The 24923-nt window shown below is 40.2% G+C and overlaps 1 long non-coding RNA gene across 1 annotated transcript in view; it reads left to right on the forward strand.

Annotated features, from left to right (window-relative positions):
• LOC104915134 overlaps window positions 1-17233 on the forward strand; it is a 32498-nt gene extending 15265 nt beyond the window's left edge. The window contains exon 3 of the long non-coding RNA XR_796250.3: window positions 17008-17233. This is a non-coding gene — a long non-coding RNA (uncharacterized LOC104915134). The remainder of the gene's footprint in view (window positions 1-17007) is intronic.
• The last annotated feature ends 7690 nt before the right edge of the window (window positions 17234-24923 follow it).

Here is a 24923-nt window from a genome sequence, read left to right on the forward strand (position 1 = left end):
TACTTGATTGGTTGGAAGGTGCAAAAAGACTACTGATCTCAAAAGTTTGAACAAATATACTTTCTCTAGTAAATGATGGAAACACCAGTATATTGGAGCTGATCAGTTAGGAATTAACAATTGTTTCCTTTTATTGCATTTTTTGGGTTAATGTGGCTTGTTTGTGGGATGATATCATGGTGGGGAAATGCTAAATAAGCTGTTTAATAATTTAGTAGTACTGGGGAACTGTGGTGCTGTCTGTCCATTATTCTGTGTATGCTGGAAACTACTTTGTATTTAAACCTGGATGGCATTGTTTGCAATTGCTTATCACTATCCAAGATGGACTGTTAGAATTTCTCTTTTGTTCTGGATGTGTTCTTTAAGCTAATTAAACTTCTAAGAAAATTTCAATCAAAATTGTTTAATTGTCTTCATGATGATGATATGACAAGAGAAAATGGGAGAAGGATGTTGATTATTTTCTTAAGAACCTGTAGACTGCTTTAACTTTTAAAACAGGTATACAAGAGTGTATTTAATGTACAAAGTTTGATAAAGATGTAGTGTGTTTTTTACTAATGGAAAAATTAGTGAGCTACTAGTGAAAGACGTCAACTCTGAGCAATTAAGTATTGAGTAATTCCTGCTCATGCATATATAGCAGTGACCTGCTAGGGTTTATCAGCAGGACTTTCTCAGTCCTTATGTATGTTTTCTTTCTATCCAGCACTGTGTGCGGTGAGTATGATTGCAACCATAATCTGGGAGAGGTTTTTTTGTTTGTTTGTTTTTTAACTTATTTATGGCTTTATTACTGACTGAAATTGTGAGATTCTTAGTGGTGATGGCTAAAAGGTATTTGTAACAAGTAGCCCTCAGGAAACAGAAACCACAGGGAAGCATATATTGCAGCTAGTTTTGCGAGTTGTCTTAGAAAAAAGACTGCTGTGATTCCAGAAGGTTATTGGTACAGGGAATGATGTAAAAAATAATTAAAAAAAAAAAAAAAGGCAGCTGATTGGACTGGTTATTGTCTACTGGAATTTTTCTACAGTCAGTGATAAAATAACTTGAGTAAATGTAAAGACTGGAAGTTGTGAGGGAGAAGAGTAATGAATGAGTGTAAGGCAGTGCTGGTGCACTAACATTTTTAAAGCCACATTTGGAAAGGAATGGAAAACTTGTTTTACTTGCATCCAGTATGCTGGGAGTGATAGATAGCTTTAGAAACTGATACAAAAATAAATGGTTTTGACCAGCAAAGAGTCCAAGGCAGTCTAGAAGCGTAACTGATGTGTACTGAAACATGGGCAAAGCCAGATAAACTAGGTGGTGAGACTACTTAACCCATTTATCTCAATAAATTAATTTATGTATACAGTATTAACAGTGTCAACGGTTTATGGGCTGGTTTGCCCGGTTCTGTGACTAGTGGGGTGGAAGGATTCGCGAAGTGCACCCTTAAGGTTTCTTTCACATTTAACACAGTCATTATATGTTAGTGTGGGTGGAACGAGGAGTGTCGACGGCAATCTTAAAAGTGCCTGTAGCCGCCATTTCAGGGCAAACCCTGGGCAGATGAGCCTTATAGCAGAGCCTCGCAACGAAGGACTGTTCGTAGAAGTCCAAATCGCAACAAAAAAGAACGCACCTAAGAAGCTCCAAGAAACTGAGGGAGAGCGAAAGAGTCCCCCTACCCCGGCAGCTCTGACGTGTGTGGGCGGAGTGAGGAGTGTCGGCGGCAACCACTCCCTGTGCGAGTAAAGGCGGCGCCTAGGGAGCGCAGCGAGCCGGGATCGTGGCGAACAGGACGGGCAAAGAGGGGACGGCAGAGCAGTTTGCACAGACAGTGCAGGGCACCTGGCCATACTGGAGAGTACTTAACATTTAAGCACTTAACAGATCACTTCACAGGTCGTTGCGCTCTGGATGCACGGAGGTGCAACCGTGGTCACCACATGGCGGCGAGCTGCTGCTAAAGGGGACGTGGAGACTCAGACTGAGAGTATGAACGGCCGTGCCACAATTCAGGTCTCAGGCTGCAGAGAATGCCTGACCCTGTCACTGCTACAGGAGGGCAGCGGGGATACCATCTGTGTGCAGTGTGAGCAGGTGGATGATCTGCTCAGCCTGGTGGTAGAGCTAAAGAAGGAAGTAGAAGGGCTGAGGAACATCCGGGATTGTGAGAGGGAGATTATTGGTGGAGACTGCTGAAAGGATCAACAGCACAAACTGTGTTCTCCTCTGGCTTCTCAGATGGTGACTGGGATCTGCACAAAAGGAGGAGGGTAGACATGCTAAATGAATGGCTTTGCGAATGGTGTCGCAGTCAGGGCTTTGGGTAATATGGTTTCGGAGGCAGCCTAGAGAAAGTGGATGCTGACATCAGACAGGAGTCAACTAACTAGAAGGGCTAAAAATATTCTTGGCAACAAGCTGGCTGGGTTGGTTAGAAGGGCTTTAAACTAGATATAATGAGGCAAGGAGGTATACTAGATGACAGAGAAACACTGTTACCTTGAGAGGTGATAGGGGAAAATCCCAGACTTGTCCTGGAGGTAGTAAGGAGGGCTCGGAGAAGGCTCCAAGAAATGCCTCTACACCAATGCACGCAGCATGGGAAATAAACAGGAGAGGTTAGAAACCGTGGCACAATTGGAAAAGTGACCTAATTGCTGTCACGGAAACATGGTGGGATGAATCTCATGATTGGAATACCTTGATTGAGGACTACAGGCTTTTCAGAAGGGATAAACAGGGTAGGAGGGGTGGCGGAATTGCCCTGTATGTTAGGAAGTGGATAGATTGCAAAGACCTGTGTGTGAGGAACAGCCATGATCAGGTCAAGAGCTTGTGGGTAAAAATCAAAGATCTGTCCAGTAAGGGGCAGCTAGTGATTGGAATTTGCTACAGACCACCTGATCAGGAGGAGGCTGTTGATGATGCCTTCTTGCTTCAGCTGCAGGAGGTGTTGTGCTCATGGGCTCTTGTCCTGATGGAGGGTTTCAACCATTTGGATATCTGCTGGAATAGTGGAATATCAGGTGGCAGACAATCCAGAAGATTACTGGAGTCTGTCGAGGACAACTTCCTGGTCCAGGTAATAGATGGACCAACTTGAGGTGAAGCCTTATTGGACCTGGTACTCACCAGCGCAGAGGAGAGCGTCAGAGAGGTTAAGACTGGAGGCTGCCTGGGCTGTAGTGACCATGTCTTGTGGAGTTTGTGATCTTGAAGAATGAGAGCCTGCCAAAAAGCAGAGCTAGGATCCCATGCTTTAGAAGAGCAAAATTCCGGCCGCTCAAGGAACTGCTGAGTGGGATCCCCTAGGAAACTGTCTCTATTGGCACAGAACAAAGTTGGCAGCTCTTTAAGGACAACCTTCTCAGAGCAGAAGTCGAGCAGGGGAGGCAAGCAACCGGCTCTGCAAGGACCCGCAGCTTAAACTGAGAGAAAAGAGGGAAATGTACAGGATGTGGAAGCAGGGTTGTGTATCCTGAGAGGAAGTCCGTGTGTATAGAGATAGGATTAGGAAAACCAAGGCACAGATGGAGCTGAACTTGGCGAGGGATGTGAGAGATAACAAGAAGGGGTTCTACAGGTACATGGGCAGGAGGAGACAGGCCAAGGAGAGTGTTCCCCCTCTGATGAAAGGTAATGGGGAGCTGGCTTCCTCAGACATAGAAAAAGCTGAGGTACTGAATGAGTATTTTGCCTCAGTCTTCACGGGTGGTCAGGCTTCCTGTATCTGCCAGGACCATGAGCCTCTAGATGAAGGTGTGGGGAATGCTTTCTGTCTCACTGTAATGGTGGAAGAGTCCGAGTCCTCTTCATGAAATTGAATTGTGTATATGTCCATAGGGCCAGATGATATCCATCCCAGGGTTCTGAAAGAGATGGCTGATGTGGTTGCCGAGCCACTCTCCGTCATATTTGAAAATCATGGCTGCCTGGTGAAGTCCCCAGTGACTGGAAAAAGGGAGACATTACTCCTCCTTTTAAGAAAGGGAGAAAGGAAGACCTGGGGAGCCACAGGCCTGTGATCCTCACCTCTATGCTTGGGAAGATCGTGGAGCAGATCCTCTTAGAAGCTGTGTTAAGGCACATACGAGACAAACAGGTGATTTGAGACAGCCAGCATGGCTTCACTAAGGACAGATCGTGCCTGATCAATCTGTTGGCCTTCTATGATGGAGTGATGGCTTTCGTGGATGGGGGAAGAGTGATGGAATTCATTTACCATCATCTACGTGCAAAGCCTTTTACATGGTCCCTCATCGCATCCTTCTCTCTGAATTGGAGAGATGTTGAGTTGATGGATTGACTGTTCAAGGGGAATTGGCTGGCTGGATGCAGCCACAGGGTTATGATTAATGGTTCTGTGTTAGGGTGAAGGCTGGTCACAAGCGGTGTCCCACAGGGTCAGTTTTGGGACAACTGCTCTTCAACATCTGCATGAATGGTGTAGATGATGGCATCGAGTGCACCCTCAGCAAGTTCACGGATGATGCCAAGCTGGGTGGTGCAGTCGATACATTCGAGAGAAGGGAAGCCATCCAGAGGGATCTGGACAGGCTGGAGAAGTGGGCTTATGAGAACCTAATGAGGTACAACAAGGCCAAGTGCAAGGTATTGCACATGGGTCAGGGTAATCCCAGGTTTTATAGGGGAAGATCTCCTTGAGAGCAGCACTGAGGAGAAGGACTTGGGAGTCCTGGTGGATAAGAAGCTGGACATGAGTCAGCAGTGTGAATTTGCAGCCCAGAAGACCAGCAGTATCCTGGGCTGTATTAAAAAAGGAGTGCCCAGCAGGGAGAGGGAGGTGATTGTCCCTCTCTACATAGCTCCAGGTCCTACCTGGAGTACTCTATCCAGGCCTTGGGCCCCCAGTGCAGGAGGTACACAGAGCTCTTGGACTGGGTCCAGAGGAGGGCCACTAAGATGGTCAGAGGGCTGGAGCATCTATCCTGTATGGTTGAGGGAACTGCATTTGTTTAGCTTGTAGAAGAGAAGACTCCAAGGAAACTTCATTGCAGCCTTCCAATACTTGAAGGGAGCATATAAATAGGAGGGGAAACAGCTGTTTACAAGGGTGGATAGTGATAGGACGAGAGGGAATGGTTTTAAACTGAGACGGGAGATTTTTGTTAGATATTAGGAGGAAGTTTTTAACACAGAGGGTGGTGACACACTGGAACAGGTTGCCCAGAGAAATTGTGGATGCCCCATCCCTGGATGCATTCAAGGCCAGGCTGGATGTGGCTCTGAGCAGTCTGGTCTGGTGGTTGGTGACCCTTCGCATAGCAGGAGGGTTGAAACTCAATGATCGTTATGGTCCTTTTCAACCCAGGCCATTCTATGATTGTCCATATACTAAAAATAGTGGGAACTGAGAAGAGCAGAGGTGTAGAGAACATGGCAAGTCTTAGTTTTGTTTTTTTTATATTGGACTGGAGTGTGTAATTACCTGACAGGTTGGGCTTAGTGTGTTATAGTAAGAGGAATTTTATTAAGCAGATGTAACTAGTCACTAGTGGGGTTTCTGCAGGCTCCATTTTAGGGCCTGTCTCCTTTTATATCTTTGTATGATTTGAATGTGGGACTTGAACGCGCAAATACTACTGAAAGCATACAGCAGTGTATTTGGGGGATCTATCTACTCACTTTAGGGCAAGGAGGCCTTGCAGAGAACTGAGCAAATTAGAGGGCCACATTAACACCTACAAGAGCATCAGATTCTATGTCTTATTTGGCAGCGCTTGTTACGAGTGCAGATTGAGGGGTGAGAGGCCAGAGCGCAGCCCCACAGAAAGGAATCTGGAGGATTTCATTGATAGCAAGTTGAATCTCAGTCAGCATTGTGCCTTGGCAGCCAAAAGGTACAAGCGTACCATGGGGCACATCAGGTCCAACAGTGGCAACTGGCAAGGAAGATAGTTGTCTTGCTCTGCTGTATGCTTTGTGACCTCACCTCGAGTGCTGGGTTCAGGTGGTAGTGTCACAATATAAGAACATGAAACTATTAAAGAGGGCAATAAAGATGGTAAAGGATCTGGAGAGCAAGAGATATGAAAAGCAGCTGAGGTTTCTTGGTTTATTCAGAACAGAGAAGTGGAGGCCTTGCAGCAACCTGCAGCTTCCTGTGGAATGATTGCTAGAGGTGACTTGGAATTTAGACTTATGTTGAAGGTATGGCTTTATTCACACATCAAGAAAAGGCACAAAAGCATAGTGCAGCTGGTATATGCAAGGAATCCATTCCTTGCAGAAATTCCCTAGGCAACCTTAGGTGTTGATAGAGCTTGATGTGCTAACTGTAAGAGAAACAGCAGGAGGGTGGAATGCAGGCGTTGCAGCCAGACTGTGATACCACCTTGTCACTCTGTACTGATAGACTGTTACTTTTTGACAAAATACCATCATTTGGGTGAACTTTGTTCACTACAATCTCATACAGCTAAAACACACCTCCATCCCAAAAGCTACCTGTCACCACGGTATGACCACTTCTCACTTAAGTTGCGCCCTGAGTTCTTCTGTCTATACCTTTGAAGCATAGCAAGAAAATTTTGCAGTAATCATAACAAAGGTGTGTATCAATACAGTCACTCAGGCTCCACCTGAAAAAAAATTAGAAATAGTTAAAAAAATTGCTTGAGAGAGTAAATGTCAGGGAAATACCATTGGATGTTAGGCACAGTCCACCTTTAATTTATGAGATCAGTTGACAGGCTGATCCTCTTTCACCCCCATAGGGACACCTTGGGCTAAGATTCAAACACTTGGTTATATTGAGAGTTTCCCTGAAAAACTTGGAAATCTCTGTATTGTTCTATAACTTCATGTGCTTGTGTCCAGAATGTATTTTTCTCATGTCTTTGCATGTGCTTTGCAGACAGTGAATTTATTACTGGCAAGCCAACAAATCTGTAGTTTATTTAAGCAACAGATAGATACTATTCATTAATCTAAGCATGAGAGTTTTTATTGAATGTGACCAGATTCATTAACTATGGCAGTAGGAGTTCAGTGAATGCTACTAACCTGAAAGTGTATTGTTAGTACACCTGTAATTGTGGTGGTCAATATATTGAATACAACCAGACTGTTAACCCTGAATTGGGCATCATTCAGAATGAAAGTCTAGAATCCCTAGCCCCTTCTGTACCTGAGGACAAGTTGGAATGCAGAGGTGATTATTTTCTGCCAAATTACCTTGTATTTGAACTCACTCGGGAGCAGAGGGACAGGAGCTCTCTGCTCTCTGATGATAGTGATATGGAATGGCATGAGGGAGGCAGGACTGTTTAGTCTGGGGAAGAAGCAGCTCGGCGGAGACATTACTGCCCTCTACAACTGCTTGAAAGGAGGTTGTGGTGAGGTGGGAATAGGCCTCTTCTGTGTAACTAGCGATAGGACAAGAGGGAATGGTTTCAAGTTGTGCTAGGGGAGATTCAGGCTGGGTATTAGGAAAAACTTCTCAGAGTGGTCAGGTGCTGGAATGGGCTGCCCAGGGAGCTGGTGGAGTCACCATACCTGGAGGTGTTCAAGAAATGTGTAGGTGTGGTACTAAAGAATGGGCAGCATTGATGGTAGGTGGACAGTTGGGCAAGATGATCTTGGTAATCTTTTCCAACCTTGCTGATTCCATGTTTCTATGATTATGGTTAATGTTTATCCAGTTGCTTATGCTAAAATGTTTTAAGAATGTTAATAAATAGAAACTGTACTGTGCTGCATTCTGCGTTGTCCACACAAAGTACAGAACTTTGCTGAAAGGTAAAAAACACCTGTATCTAGATCCAGAATAATTACATATTTTTTGTCTGTGTTGATAGTAGAGTATATTTTATTATGTTAGCTTTTAAGAAAGTTGTCTTTGTATAGTACATTGCTTTCTTGAAGCATCTTTCCTAAAGCAAATAAAAAAGTAGTGTTTCTTTCCCTTTGTACAGAAAGTGTAGTATTTACAGCCCCGTTCTTAACAAAAGCCATTCCCATTGGCAAGAAGTGGTTGTTTACATTTCATGTTCTTTCAATCTTCTGTTGAATCATCTGCAGCTACGTCAGTATAGCATTGTAGACAGAAAATTTATTTTTTAAATGTGTATTTTGTTTTTATATATGTGAATGCATAGGTGTATGCCACTGTTACTTGTTTCTGTACAATTCTAGACAAATAACAATGCATCTATGAATATAAGAAAAACTGTAGAGGCTGCTGTCAGAAAGTAATACTTGATTTAGTCTGTGAGCTGATTAAAAAAAAAAAAATCCATTATTGAAATGTATTGCTCTTCATGACTGTCAGCTGAAAATCACCTTTGTGTTTCACTGGGTTTATGTATCTATTATCTTTCTTGTTAGATGTTATCGCTCCTTCAGAATTCTAGTGATAAGGGAATAAAGTTCCTAACACGAGAGAGGCTGATGAGCCTGCAGATTACTTCAACAAAGCCTTAGAATTTGCATGGCTAAATTCTCACAACACAGAAGAGTTAAGATGATGTTGTTAGTTTTTGTGTTTTTGAAAGTAACATAAACTAAAAGTAGGCGTTTGTTTTTCTCCCCCCAGTTATATAGGGTTATATTTTAACATTAATATCCTCTTTTGGAGAGGGAAGATTGCATGGGATTATCATTCCTGCTCCTATGCTAAAATTTGAGTCTAAATAAGGTACCTGCCTCATCCAACTAGTTAATGCTGAAGTTATGTTTTGTTCATGTGTGATACATACTAACAGCTCAGAGTTACAGAGCTGTTACAGAATTACAGAGATTAAAATGTTACGTAACCAAGAAATTCCTTCAACCAACATCCCCATTTTAGAGTGGCTCTTTGCCCCTACATGTCTTCTGACATGTTGCTGCCATTGCTGAGCAGACCATCAGTGCAAACCGATGGCGAGCTGCAAGCAAGAGGAGTGTTTTCAATACTGAACTGAAATGTTAAGAGTCCACTAGGTGGTGCCAGAAGGCCTTCTCCCTAATAGCTCTTAGAGCTGGAGCAGACTTTGCAAGTCGTAAGACTTTAGTTGATATGAGAGATGTATATTCTGAATCTACAATTGTGTATCCTGAGGTAAAGAAGGATCATGTTGTATCGCTCTCTGTCTTTTTCTAAGCATTTCCCCTTTGACTGAATAGGCGCTTCAGCAAATTTACTGGTGCTGTTTCCTTCTGTGTTCATGGTGATTAAAGGTTAGATAATACTGTTCAGGGCTGAAGCTTTCAAGGTTGCATTTATTAGCATTAATTATCACTGCCATATTTTGGTGCTGCATAATACCCCTCTTCTGTGGTGGTAGCATAGTCTTGCTTTCACAAGAATGCAATAAACAGTTTTTGTGCTGTGTATTGCAGTGAAGTGTGTATCATTTGGTGGAAAAGCTAAGATGAGCATCAACTGAAAGTTAGCTAGAAAATTATTTTAAGTAACTATTTTTTACAGAGCTGAAAACTCATAATGTTTTCATTTCTATAAGTAAGTATTTATAGAGGGCCTGTTAAATGCTTGCAAGCATAGTCTGAGTGCATCCTGTTTTTTCCTCTTTTACTTTTTTGCTGGAAAAGTACTTCTTTTAACATAACTCTGTTTTTAAAGTTGATTTATCTTCTTCCCCACTCTGATAGAATGATTTTACTGTCCTCAGTAAAACTGTATGACTTGTATAGTTTGTAGGGCTTGCTAGTTTTAATCTTAACACTTAACATTTCTTGCATGAAACATACTACAATAACTAAAACAATATCAGACAACATATCTAATTTCCATATTGTTTTTCACAAGTATGCTCTTATCTAGGAAAGTCAGGAGTGGATGGGGTCAGAGGGAAGCAAAAAATCAGTTGCAGCTGATTACAAGTCAGAAGAATGCTTTTTTTTTGTTTTAATCTGCAGCTGAATTGTTGGTGACCTTTGCTGTCATGTGTGCGGGAAAGCAGTATGAAATAGGTAGGCAGTGACACTTCACTTCTAAAAGTCACCAGCAATATGTAAAAGGCTAGTATAGTTTGTTTTAAATGTAAAAGTCTGCATTCAGTAAAGCTATTTGTCTTTTCTTTGCTATGTGATTGTAATAAAGGGCTTTTCATTTCATGAAATTTTTCTTTTCCTTGATTTTCTGTATTAATGGCCTAAAATATTTAGATGATGGTATTAACTGTGTTTTGTCATTCATCATATTAACAAATCTAAAAATGCATTGTTGGTTTTTTTTTTTTTAAATCAGGTGAGAAGTTTCATAGACTTTAGAATTCAAGATGTTCTCAAAGTGCATTAGTTTGTCTTAAGAAAGCCTGATTGTATCCCTCCTTTGGTGAAGACATTGGAACTGAAATGTAAATTAAATTCACAATAATAACTCTAGAAAAACTTGTTTCAGTGTTTTCCAGCAGAAATCTTATATAAGTCTAAGTGATGTATGGCGTGGTAGTGACTGGGGCCAAGTCTTTTCATTAAAATGTAGAAGGTTTTTTGGTGGTTTAGTTACCTTTGTAAATATAGCCTCTTAACAACTGATTAAATTAAAATACGTTGTACATCACATTTTTGCCATTGACTAAGAATCTGGGGGAAAAATAAGCACAACATATAATAGATTTTAATAGAAAGTATAATAGTAGATTGAAGCTGATTCTGTATGCACTGTATGGAAAAAGTTGTTTACGTGTAGAAGTTTATATGCAGTACTTGCGATGTCAGTTTGGTAACGTGTCTGAACTTGTCTGTGAATTCAGAATTTTTTTTAATGATCAGGAATGCTTCTGTTCTAAAATATTTTAATCTCTGTATTAGTGGTTTTTTAGGTTGGTAAGGAAAATTATTATGCTGCGTTCTAGAAAAGTGATTAAAAAAATTGCTTTGTATTCTTCGGCATTGTTTTATATACAGTGGTAGATTGCAGAAGAGATGAAATGTGGAAAAAATGATACAATCCTTTAAAGAATTTTGAGTTTTAACTTCAGAAACTTGTACAAGTTCATGACTGAATGTCTGTTGTAGTTCTTCCAAACACAGATTTTTTCCAAAAACTGCAAGTTGACAAATACTTCCTTAAACTAAGAATACCAAAAATGAGTATGCAGTTTTATCTCCGATTTGCTCATTATTCCAGGGAGTACCCCTCTGTATTATTCTAATATGCCTAGAATTTAAGGAATGTTAATCATGTAAGAACTGGCAAATGCTGTTAGATGTAAGTGGATCTTTCTGCATAACACTTGCATCATACCTTGAGGCACGTCTGTTTTCTTGTTTTTCAGTAAGACATGAACAAGATACACATTGCCTCTTAGATAGGTCACTGGTTTTCTGGTCACTGGTATTCTGTTTTTAACCAGTGCGTCAAAATTCACAGCAAATTCCAAAACTGAAGTAAAAGGAAAAAAGCTTCTGATTAACAGATTATAGACAGTGTTACAGCAGTGATGTTTCTTAAGAAAATGAGACTAAAAGGATGGGTATTGGGTAAGGACCCAGAAACAAACCAAAGGATCTTATCTTTAAATACCCAGCTTCATGGCTGGTGCCAGAACTTTGGATTTTTTTGGCAACCAGTTAGTCTACATGGTACCAGGTCTGTGGGCAACAGATGGGGTTTGCCTTTCTCAGAGAGGAAGAAGTAACCTAGGGGAAAAGGTGTAGTGAGGCTCATTAGGAGGGCTTTAAACTAAGTGTGAAGGGAGACATGGAAGGATAGTGAGCCTTCCCATTATGAGGTGTGGGAGAGAGTGCTGGCAGGGATCTTGGAGGACCTGCTGCAACACTGGAGCACATGTGCTGGCAACACTGGAGCACATACAAAACTCTGTCATGATGAGGCAGTGACTGCTGGGACAACAGGAGAAAGCAATGGGAAAAGTCAAGGAAATGCCTAAAAGGAGTTATGGAGTTATCCTCTTGGGAAGTGGCAAGACCAGCTGCCCACCTGGAGTACCTCTCTACTAGTGCATGCAGCTTGGGAAGCTAACAGGAGGAGGAGATGGAAGCTACTGTGCTACTAGAAAACCACAATATATTTGTTATCACCAAAACCTGGTGGGGTGATTCCCATGGCTGGAGTGTGGCTGTCAAAGGCTACAAGCTGTTTAGAATGGACGGAGGGGGAAGGAGGAGAGAGGGTGTTGCTATCTACATCAGAAAGGGAATAGAATGTGAAGAGTTGTCCCTAAAGAACAATTGAAAGCAAGTTGAAAGTCTACAAGTGAGAGTCCTAGACAGCAAAAGGAGTCTTGTGATCAGCAGGGCCTATTGATAAGACCTCCTACCTCAAACTGCAGGAGGCATTGCAGTCTCAAGCACAAAACTTCACCCAGCCAGATATCTGCTGGAAAAGTAGCATGGCATGCTGCAGGCAATCCAGGGGGCTCCTGGAACGTATTGAGGATAACTTCCTAAGTCAAGTAATAGCCCCACCAGGAGAGATGTAATACTGGACCTGTTGCTCACTAATTTAAGTGAACCGATTGGCAACATCAGGATTGGAGGTCGTCTGGGCTATAGTAGTGAACATGCTATGGTTGAGTTCACACTCCAGAGGGATATAAGATGAAGTGTAAAATTAGGAAGCTAAATGCAGAGCAGGCCTATCTTTAAGAAAGCTTCCTCGGGGCACAAGAGCTCTCCATCCCCTGGTGTAGAAAGGGGAGAGACCAGCATGGCTGAACCAGGGCCTGCTGATCAAACAGAAGAGCAAGAAGAAAATGCATTGGCTTTGATGACAAGGACATGTTTTTGGGGAACAGTATAAAGAAGCTGCTGAACTGTGTAGGGGATGGGATCAGAAAAGCCAAAGCCCAGCTTGAACTAAACTTTGCAGGGGATGCCAAAAAGAGCAAGAAAGGCTTCTACAGGTACCTCAGCCAGAAAAGGAAAGTCCAGGAGGACGTGCTTCCCCTAGTGAGTGACAAAGGCAGGCTGGTAATGGCAGAGAAGGAGAAAGCTGTTGTACTTTGCAACTTTTTTTGCCTTAGTCTTCTCCAATAACTGCTTACCACATAGCCCTCAAACATTTGGTTCTATAAGAGGGGACTGGGGAAGCCACATCTCTCCATCTGTAAGCAAAAATAAGGTTTGTGACCACCTGAGGAACCCAAACATCCACAAGTCTATGAGTCATGATGAGATGTATCCCAGAGTCCTGAGGGAACTAGCTGATGTAGTTGCCAACCTACTCTCAATGATATTTGGCAAGATGTGGCAATCAGGTGAAGTCCTTGGTGACTAGAAAAAAGGTAACATCATACCCATCATTAAAAAGGATAAAAAATATGACTCCAGGAACTACCCGGACCTCTCAGTGTCACCTCTGTGCCAGGGAAAATCATGGAATAGATCATCGTGGAAACTATGCTGAGGCATATGGAAGGCAGAGAAATGATACATGAGAACCAGCATGGCCTCACTAAGAGCTGTTTGACCAACCTGCTGGCCTTCTATGATGGTGTTGCTGCATCAGTGGACAAGGGAAGAGTCACTGATGTCATCTATCTCAATTTAAGTAAGGCTTTTGACACTGTACCCTACACCATACTTCTCTCCAAATAGGAGTGATATGGATTTGATGGGTGGTCTGTTCAGTGGATGAACAACTGGTTGCAGGATTGAGTCCAGAGAGTGGTGATCAATGGCTCAGTGTCTGGATGGAGATCAGTGATGAGTGTGTCCCCCAGGGACACCCTGATGCTGGAGCCAGTACTCTTTAATATCTTCATCAGTGATATGTGCAGTGGGGTCAGGTGCATCCTGAGCAAATTTGCTGATGACACCAAGCTGTGGGATGCAGTTGAAACACCAGAGGGATTGGATGCCATCCAGAGGGACCTAGACAGGCTTGAGCAGTCCAGGCCCAGGTCAATCTCATGAGGTTCAACAAATCCAATCCGATTATCAATACAAGCTGGAAGATGAAAGGATTGAGTGCAGCCTTGCAGAAAAAGGCCTTGGAGTACTGGTGGATGGAAGGCTAGCCATGAGTCAGCAATGTGCTCTTGCAGCCCAGAAAGCCAACTGTATCCTGGGCTACATCAAAAGAAGCATGGCCAGCAGGTCAGAGGAGATGATCCTGCCCCTCTGCTATGTGCTGGTTGGGCATCAGCTGTAGATCTGCATCCAGATGTGAGGTCCTCTGTGTGGGAGGGACATAGAGTTGTTGGAGCATGTGCAGTGAAGAGCCGCAAAAATGGTCCATGGAATGGAACACTTCTATGAGGATAGACTGAGAAAGCTGGGGCTCTTCAGCCTGGAGAGGAGAAAGCTGCAAGGTGCAAGGTGATAGCAGCCTTTCAGTGCTGAGCAAGGAGCTACAGAAAGAAAGGGGCAGACTCTTGAGCAGTATCTGTAGTGATAGAACAAGGGGAAATCGTTTCAAGCTTAAGGATTGCAGATTTAGATTAGATTATTTAAGGAAAAAATATTTTGCAGTGAGGTGGTGAGGCATTAGAACAGGTTGCCCCGTGGTGAGGTTGGTGCCTTTCCCTGGAGGCTTTCACAGTGAGGCTGCATTAGACCCTGGGCAACCTGATCTAACTGTGGTGTCCGTGTCCATTGCAGGGGACTTGGACTAGATGGCCTTCAGAGGTCCCTTCCAACTCTAAGGATTCTATGATGGTTTATCCTAATCTGCTGTTTTTAAGTGTTAACCAGGTGCCTCCTAAACACCAATACAAGAAGTCAACCACCTTAGGAACACTGTTGCAGTGTTTCACTACCCTCACATTACACAGAAAAAAAAATTATTTAAAACCCCAAGTTTTTCCTGATTTCCAGTCTGAACCTGGCAGAACTTTATGCCATTACCGCATCCTACCATTGATGACAAGTGAGAAGAGATGATTGCCTCCCTCTAGGCTTCCCTTCCTTACAGACAGCAAGGAGGATGCCTTTGAGCCTCCCCTTTCCAGACTGGGTAAAACCCAAGTGTCCTCAGTATCTCCCTGCAGGATGTGCCTTCCAGCCCTTTTATCAACCCTCCTCTGGAAACATACAAGTAACTTTATCATCCTTTTTATTTTATGGAGTCCAGAACTGTGCACAGTATTCAAGGTGAGGCTATACCAATGCCGATTGTGGTGGGAAACTCACCTCTTTTGACTAATGGCTGTGCTGTGTTTAATGTATCCCAAAATGTGATTTGTCCTTTGGTTGCCTGGGCACACTCCTGGCTCATGGTGAGCCTGCCTGTCACCAGCACCCACACGTCCCTTTCTGCTGAGCTGCTCTTCCTACTACTCATCTCAGTCTGTTTCTGTCTCTGACATTACTCCTAGGTGCAGAACTCAGCTTTTTCCTGCATTGAACTTCGTTTTGTTGAAGATTGATCACTGTTCCCATCTACTTAGATCCCTTTTCAAAGCCTCTTGTTATTCCAGGAAGTCAATACTGCCTCCAGTATAGTATTGTCAGACAATTTTTCTTAAGACTATCTTCAACTTTTCTTTCTGGATAACTGATAGGAGTGTTGAAAATGGCTCCAAAATTGTGTATTGGGGAACAATGCTAGTGGCTGTTTGTCAGCTGCTTGTAGCCCCATTGAGAGCTAGCCATACAGCCAGTTCATCACATTTTGTCCAAAAGGATACTGTGGAAAACAGCGTTGAAAGCCCAGTCTAGGATAAAGTCTAGGAAAACTACATTTACCACCTTCTTTTCACTTTTTCACTTATTAATCTTACTAATATATCTTACTGTTGGTTTAACTCAGCACAGCTAAGCACCCTCTCAACTGTTTGCTCAGTCCTGTGGGATGGTTGAATGAAGCAGGGGAGTGGTGGGGGAAGTAGGACTCATGGCTTGAAATAAAACTATTTATGAAAAAAAAAAATAATAGCAATGATAATATGCGTGCAGAAGTAATACATATACAAGTAATGTTTATGTATATTTGCAGAACAAGTGATGCACAGTACAGCTGCTTACCACTTGCCCAGCCAGTCCCCAAGCAGGAGCTGCCCCTCCTCATAAAAACCTCCACAGTTCTATAGTTTTTTCACATGATACCACATGGTATGGAATATACCTTTGGCCTGTTAAGGTCAGTTATCCTGGTTCTGATCCCTCTAAGCTCCTTATGCCCTGTCAGCCCCCTTGCTGACATGTGTGTATAATCAATGAATATACAGATGTTATAATTATGAAATAAACAAGAGAGTTTGGCTAAGCAGTTATTATACTGAAAAGATAATAAATAAGAGTGCTTACCCTTGTCCTGGGCTCACTGTAAAACTCCAAAGGAGGTATCTCCAGAAGAGATCCTTTCCCACTGGCAGTCAGCTCTTAAATGGGTCTAGGAGAGGTGGAGCCAGGCTCCACCCCTTCTTGCAGCACAGGTGAATTGCCTTCACCTGTGCTCCCAGGGCTGACTCATTGCTTGCATCAGGTGATCAATCAGAGGTTCAGACCTCTGTGATTGAGCAGTTCCCATATACATGTGACAGCATGAGAAGATGAAATGTCCTTGGCTCTGTGTAGCATTATTCAGTAACAATTAAAAAATTGTAAAATATTTGTGTGTTATCAGCATTATTTTTCTTCTGAAGCCAGAATGCAGCAATATACTAAATGTTGTGAATAAACTAGGACAATTGTCAAATTAGTGAGAAAGGCTTTTCCTTTCAAGAACCTGTGCTGATTCTGCCTGGTGATTGCTGTATCCTTTAAGTACATTTTTTTTCAGGCAATGAATTTATAGTAACTGGTCAGTAATTTCAAGGTTTTTTGTTGTGCCCTTCTTCTGAATTGGGATAATTTTGCCTTGTTGACCTGCAGTTCTTCAAACCTCCATGTAATAAAAAGGTTTCTTCAATTTAACTCCTAAATGGAACTTCTAAAAGTCCTTAGTTACCTCCTTGATTATCTAGATGAATGTGATGACTAAATACTTTAGGAATCAGATGAATTTAAGTATAGAAAATTACCAAGAGCTTCTGCAGGTCTTTACAAACCAGTGACTCATTCAACCATGAATGCCTATTTCAAGTTTCAAATCAAACAACTTAATGCTTTGCCTATTTTGTTTTTCAGGGTGTGTCTTCTACTTTTGAGGAAGAACAAATTCATGATCAAATAGTGGATTAAGTAGCTGTTTCTCTTTGAAGAGTGAGATCTCCTGAGAGCTGGGAAGAACTGGATTTTCACCCTAGTCCAGCAGCTTTGCTGCTCACTTAAACACAGATGAATGAAGACCCCATTTGGAAAATCACCAGGTCAGCGATCCAGAGCTGATGCAGGTAAGCCTCCTTTTCAGGTTTGTGGATTTTGTTTGCTTGCTTGCTTTCAGTAGGTAAAAAACATTCTTGCTTTTATAGATAGTTTTTATGTCTTAATGTCTTTATACAGGTGTTACTACTTGTATCTTAAAAGAGTGTTTACTCATGTTACAGAAGCTGACAAATTAAAAAGACTCAAGCAGATTTAATTTAACAATACAGATGTGCATATAAGAAGTTTATAATGTAAAAAATATTAATGGAGCTGTAAATTAAATGCCTTCTTAAAAGGAGGAAAAAAAATGAGTTTGTTGTAGACCTACACTGACATTTTCACAGGAGACTTTTCTTGTGTTTATCCCTGAAGTGCTGAAACAAATAGAAAGAAGTGTATAACCCATGTATTTATAGCTTGAGGTAACTTCATCAAAAAATTGTAAAGAGCATCTGTTAAGCGCTACAAAAAAGTTTGTCTAGATCTACAGACTGCTGCTACTGTTTTATCTAAATTGAAGATTAGTCGTAAATACTTTATAATCACATAAATGCAAAATGTGAGTAAGCATGCTTTATGACCATTTGGGCTTATTTAAAGTTTTGCAGTTTAATAGACTAATCAATGGCAGTCAGTCTCGTGTACTCTGAAGTGAGGATTATCAGCAATGATGCAGTAAAAGCATGAAGTGATAAGAATTGTTCTGTGTTTTTCTACGTGGCCCTTTAGAAACAAAACCAGTTCAGTCTTTTTTTGTTACTATTTAAGTAACGCAAATCATTCTATATAATTAAACTTTTTTTTTTTTCTGTGAAATTACTTAATGTTTTTCAGAGAGAAATATAATAAAAATGGCAATTCTGTAGTAAATTAAACTCATTACTGGCCAGCACTGTAAAAAGCTTTGTAGATGCATGATGTAGGACATTACCTAAAATCAACCATTGTGAATCACTGCTTTTCTAAAAATGTCAATAAACCTAATGAATACAATGTAAAATTGGGAAAGGAAGTCATCTTTAAAAATACCCATTTTGCTGCTTTCAAGTATTTGCTGAATTCATTCAGAACTGAAGCATCCAATAAAGGAAAATTTCTTTGAAATCTTTTGGTCACTTACTGTTCTTACATGTGATTAGCTTCCACTAATGTTAATTTGCTGTCTGTCATTTGAAACATCTACTGATTTCAGTCGTGACTTCTGCAAGTAGTTTTAATAAATCATCTCAAAGGAATGTTGCTTTTCATAGGAATGATCCATTGCAAAGGTTTAGGCATGAGCTTCAGTGAGTTTTTATTCAACCAGCTGAGAATTGATCCTTCTTCTTGACACTTGCAGAGTGTCTGTGAGAGAAGAATTATATTTGTGAGAGAACAGAAAGGAAAACAGGTTTTGACTTGGTATTTAACTTCAGTATTGTTGACTTCTAAATGTTAATTAATTAAACACTGCACCAAGTTGAAAGAATTCAGACTCTTGTTTTTTAAAGAAATTGTTAGTTTTTGTCTAATAATTAAATTGTGATATACAATTAACAACATAATTACAGCACAGATTTGAAGTGTCACAAATGAAAGTTTATTTAAAGGCTGATAATTTATTTAATGGCTAAAATTCTTACATTTAAAAAAAATTGAAATTTTACTTCAATGTTGTATGGAAAATACTGCTTCCTACTTGTTCTTTAAACTGTTTATGAATTCTTTTTTATTTTCAAACATATTTTGCACTTTCCATTAATAACACATTGTAGTTTATCCAATACAAAATTTCTTCAGGTACTATATTTTCTTTTTAGTATCCCTATACAGCCTTTTCACACTGAAGTTTTCTGATCTTAACTGAAAAGTCCTTAAATCTATATTCATTTGGTGAACTTAGTATCACTGTCATTTAAAAACAACGAGTAAGTTAGATATATTTGGTTGTCTTGAACTCTTGCATATCTGCTTGCCTGGCTTGGGTGTTGTGAGCTTTCAGCCTCTAGCTTTTCTTTTCTTGAGGTGGACAGCTGCTGACCTTCTTCTGTTCTTGTTTCTCATTATTGTTATATTTGCTGGCTTCTTGCTTTTTAGGAAGAAAAATATGGGGATGAATTATCTGCCGTATATTTCCTGATATTGCATAGGTAGGACAACAGACACTTATCATTAGAAGAGCTGCATAGCCCACTCAGCAATGAAGGTTGTGTAAGAGACTTGGTTTACAGACAGCTACTTAGCAATAAGGAGCATTATCATCACAGTAGTTTTACTGAGTGATCATTTTCCTTTTGTAAAGAAAAGTAAAACGATAATTGAATTCATGAGAGTTTATAAAATAATTTTGAAGTGAGGAAGAAAGAGGCCTTGCAGTGTGATACGAATTAGGATTCTAGTGTGTTAGTTGTGCTTTTTGTGTCTTTGTCAGAGAAATCACAAGTACAACTAGGTCAAGTGCTGGAATGATTAAGTGAAGTGCCTTTTTCTTCTAAGACTTTTCTTTGGAAGCAGGTTAAGAGTTCTTACTCAGTTACGAGTTAGTAAGTTGATTTCCAGGAAGGAATGACTTAGGCCTATCGTTGTCACAAAATGACACCTGTTACGTGTGTTAGGATTAAAAATATCAGCAATTTTTGTGACTTTTTATTGACTTAATGTATTATTCATTTTCTTTTCTAATGTGGAAACATTGAGAATTTATCCTACTATTGATAGTAATGATCCTACTAAGAACAATCCTAATAGGATTTATTTTCCTGGAGATTTTCAGAAGAAAGCAAGTGCATAAGCAATTGCTGGACTTGACAATTATGTTGTTTAAAATAATTGAGAATAATATTAACAGTGTGGAGGGAATAAGATATTTGGTGCCTACACAAAAATAGTTTGAACAACTGTGAAATAATCTTCTGCATTTATAAGTAACTTTTAAACAGCTTTTGCTGCTTTTTACAGCAGCATTGGTGCAAATGTCTTGCTATTTTAATGATTATTGCCTTCCTTTTTTGAACATAATTGCCATTTCCAAGAAACAGATAGTTCTTTTTTTGCAGAACAGCTGGATACTTCCAGCTTTCTTCCATGGAAGAAAATTTTTAAAGTCCTGCCAACAGAACTAGCATCATATGACAATAAACTATATTAAGTTGGTGTATTCTATTATTAATTTTTCTTCCTAATTTAAGAGAAATTAAGCAGCTATCCAGTTTTTTAAAGAAATTTACGTACTTTCCTTGATTTGTGGGTCATATAAAATAATCTTGGAATTGTAAGAGATTTTGTACATGTACAGGCAGCAAAAGACAATCTGAGGATTTGTAATCTAGTGATTGTGTCAGGCATTCATGCAGTGGTGAGGATTATCGTTAAAATTAATACATTCCCAAAGCTTTTTGTAATTGATCTTGCTTTCATTCGGAGGTGGAGACTTAGTGACATTTCAGGTATAGCAGCTTCTTTGATTAAAAAAAAAAAGATGATTTTCATCTGTCCTTCCTTCCTACAAAGAAAATATTTTTCTTTGCTGTAAAGTAAGTGTAAAGATACATTTGGTTAAAAAAACCTAAGATTTCTGAAATCAAACTTTAATGAAGAATATGCTTCATAGTTCTATCTTGAGAAATAAAGGGCAGGATTGAGGATGGAGAAGGAAAGCTGGATTTGTTTTTTGATTGTTTTTTTTCACAGCAGTTCCTTCCGTGACTACAATCTCTGATTTTCTCAGAATTATAGACAAGTTTTTCAGGATGTAGATTCAGTAGATCAGTCAGCTGTTCTGTGTATTGTGTCTGTGCATATCTGTCCCCAATCAGGGAAATATAGACAATATTTTATTAACATTATGTAGTACAATTGATTGTGAAATAAATTGTGTTTACCCTTGTGTTTACTCTCATGTTTGACCCTTGTTAGTGTAGTTAATGTTTGTCTGTTAATGCTGTAAAAAGCCTGTGATCTTCTACAGTCATTCTTAGCAGTTTTCCTCTAGAGGCACAGAATCCCAGCAGACTGCGATGGTCAGAAACAATCAGAATGGTTTGAAAACAGAGCTGGATATTTTAGTGAAGGAAAGAAAACTAACAAACTTAACGACACACATGCTTATGTAGTTTTTCCCTCTTAAAGGCAAATGTAGGTTACTGCTCCTGCAAACTCAGAGCTCTCAGTCCAAGATGTGACACACCTGGGATTTCAATGACATTTTTAAGCAGTCAAAAATGTATTTTATCTTTGTACTCTTAATCTATTATGATTGAAAAGAAGCCTATTCCTTCCCCATTCCTTTTTTAAGTTCTGATTGGGCAGTATTAGGTGCACATAAGCATGCTCTAAAGTCTCTGAAATTAATTCTGTAGTAGCACCCAGTTCAAAAATAATTCCCCCAAGATTACTGCTATTTCCACAGCAGATTCTGAAGTTCAGCTTTCAAAGGTCCAGCTTTTGCTGCTAATTTTAAAGACAGGAGTACTGAGAGAAGTGAGATGCTATGGTGTGTTTTGAAAAGTTTATCTGATTTTGATGGTTCAAAGATAACTATAAGATAATAGTGAAGACATAGAATAGTAAAGACATTGCCAGTAGTTTTCTTCCATCCCTCTCTATAATCTCCTTTTTGTTACTCCTCAGCTGAAATAACACCTATGTTCCTTAGAGTCAGCATCTTGAGGTAATGTTTTAATGTCTTATGTTATTGTTTTCTTTTGTCTTCATGAGGCAGAAGTTTCTAGTTTTACTGTTGAATTTTTAAAGGCTTTTCTTAATAATCTGTTTTGAGCTGAATTGGCCTTAAAAAAAAAAAAAAATGCAGACCTTGTGACAATCAAATGCTTAGTTTGTTGCTTTTGACTGAGTTGGAGTTTTTGTTCACATTCTGGTATGTAAAATGCATCTTTCTATGCTAACAAGGTCAACAGATATTTTATCCTTCAGATCCACTAAATTTTGTCTTTACTGGCTGTTTCAAAGAAGCATAAAACGAATACATTTAATTTTTATTGAGTGTTAATTTATTCTTCTACTGTTATGCGTAAGGCCATTTGGTTATACAGAGTATTTTGAATGTTACCTAAAATATGGCAGTATGTAAATTGAAACCAACTCTGTTATTAACATTTGTGGTGCATATATAATAGAGGAGGATCATGACTTTCTTCTCTGGTATTTTATTAACATCTGATAATATCTGCAGCTACATTGCCGCTTATGACCAAACACATCTTTTTTTTTTTTTTCCTGAAAGATTTTTCTGAAGATGTTATCCTTGAAATAGGGATATTTAAAATTATCTTTTAGCTGCACATTTAGCAGTTGACAAGGAATGATTAATGCTAATTATACTTCTATCACAGGTCGTTTAGATAATACCAGAGATTTCAGGAGAATTTACGTGAACCAGGTTACTGCTTTATTTTCTACAATCGTTAGTTGAAGGAGAACATTAGCAATATGTTTGTATAAAGTATTCCTTATTTGCGGTCAGTATTTTAAGTCTTAAAGACGTATTGTCATCCAAAATCCAAGAAGAAAACTCTCCCAACTCCTGTGCTGTGTTAGAAAGCCGCATTCCTTTGTTTCTCATGATATGCAAGCACACTCTCTCAGGCTCTCCATTTGAACAGTTAAGACATACATATGCAGTACACTGGCATACATATTCATTCTTTTTCAAGGACTCATAATACGCTAATGTCCCTGTGAGTATGCTCAGTGGTATTTGGGGTGGTCGAATGCTCACCCACTTCTTCCCTTTTTTCACCATCAGCTTCATCACTGAGATCTTTGACCCACTTTCATCCACTTTTCCCCAGTTTGGAAGATTTCTATTGCTTACTAGGCCATGATGAGCCATTTGTTAAAAGCAATACATATGGAACCTGAGGAAAATGTCCTTGCATGTTTTGAGACAGAAGATATCAAGTATTCTGTTTGACTCCATTGCTTCGTGCAAGGCAAAATCATTGAGGCAAAAGATGAAATTATTTTATTATGTTCTTACTGTAGAGTTATTGAGGAAAATAAGACTACTCATCATGAAAGCTGAAATGGAAAGCTTTAGAACTATCACTTACGGATTCCTTTCGCTAAACTAATACATTCGTTCTTAAAATTAATGCATTAATCGCTATTGCCAACCAAACCAACCTATGTAGATATCAATATGACAGTATAGATACAATCAAAATCACATTCCTTTACAAATGAGCAACTGTACAACAAAACTTGTCAGCCTCTTTACAGTTCTGAATAGGAAATAAGAATCATGTTTCTTGCTGCTGAAGTTTTCTCTGTCTTACTTTATAATAGTTTTATGTAGTTTAATTTTTTCCTTTGATCTTCGGGAGAAAATGAAATGCACAGGACTTAGTATGGAAAAGAAAGCAGAAGGATTTTCGTAGTTTGAATTAATTTTTTGAATTCCTCTAGGGAAAAGAAAACTGGAACAGCATTTCAAAATGTAGTATGTTCTAATGGATTTTACCACTTCAAAGGAGTGATGCTTGTAGCTCTTCAAAGACTCAGTTTCTTGAAAAAAATTTTTATCTTAACAAGGGTCAGATAGTATTTTTTGAGTAAGGGATGGGCAATACAGTGTCACAGAGTTATCCCTAGATCTGTGTCCATGATAGGGGCACAAGCCTGGAAGGAGACAAAAGAGAGAGGAAAAAAAAAATACTAGCTTCTTGTAGTGGGGCTGGGCCCTGTGACTAATGAGAAAGGCACTTGGGTGCTGTACACTCTGGGAAAGGAGGAGAGGGGGAAGGGTAGGAAGATAGCAGATGGATCTAAAAAAAAAAGCAAGGGCAACGATCTGAGGAGGAATGGTAATTTACTAAATCCAACAAAATCAAAGGAAATGAGAAAGAAAAGAGTGTCCAAATACGAGATCTTAAGCTATAGTAGACTGCAGGGGAAGCACGTGCTTTTCTTCCCAGCAAGCTGAGTGAGCAAGAGGAAGAGTGGCTGGGGTCCTGCCAGGAGCTCCACCTTTATTCCTCTGCGTGAGAAGACCTCCAGGAATTCCGCGCCACTCCTCCTTTCCCTTCCGAGAATCCAAAATGCCCCCAAAAAGGCAGTCCACAGAATCAGAACGTTGACTCTGTAACTCTCACTGTTTTACATGATGTTATGATGTGGTATACTGAAAACAAAAATCAGAAGAACACAAGAACACACTTGTTGATGCATCACCAATCCTGTATTTAATAGGGGTTGCTCAGTGTATATATTCCTATTTTTATGAATGGTGCTTGTTTCACAGAATCACAGAATGGTCCGGGTTGGAAGGGTCCCCAAGGATCATGAGTCTGCAACTCCCCTTGCCACATGCAGAGCCACCAACCTCCACATTTAATACTAGACCAGGCTGCCCAGGGCCCCATCCAATCTGGCCTTGAACACCTCCAGGGACGGGGCATCCACAGCCTCTCCGGGCAGCCTGTTCCAGCACATCAGCACTCTCTCTGTAAAGAACTTGCCCGTGACATCCAACCTAAATCTTCCCTCCCTCAACTTAAAAACATTTCCCCTTGTCCTGCTGTTATCTACCCTTTCAAAGAGTTAATTCCCCTCTTGTTTGTAGACTCCCTTTAGGTATCGAAAGGCTGCAATGAGGTCACCCCACAGCCTTCTTTTCTCCAGGCTGAACAAGCCCACCTCACTCAACCTGTCTTTGTAGGAGAGGTGCTCCAGCCCCCTATCATCTTTGTGGCTCTCCTCTGGATCCTCTCCAACAGCTCTCTGTCTTTCTTGTACTG

This window comes from Meleagris gallopavo, chromosome Z (genome assembly GCF_000146605.3).
Source record: "Meleagris gallopavo isolate NT-WF06-2002-E0010 breed Aviagen turkey brand Nicholas breeding stock chromosome Z, Turkey_5.1, whole genome shotgun sequence".
Classification (NCBI taxonomy): Eukaryota; Metazoa; Chordata; class Aves; order Galliformes; family Phasianidae; genus Meleagris; species Meleagris gallopavo.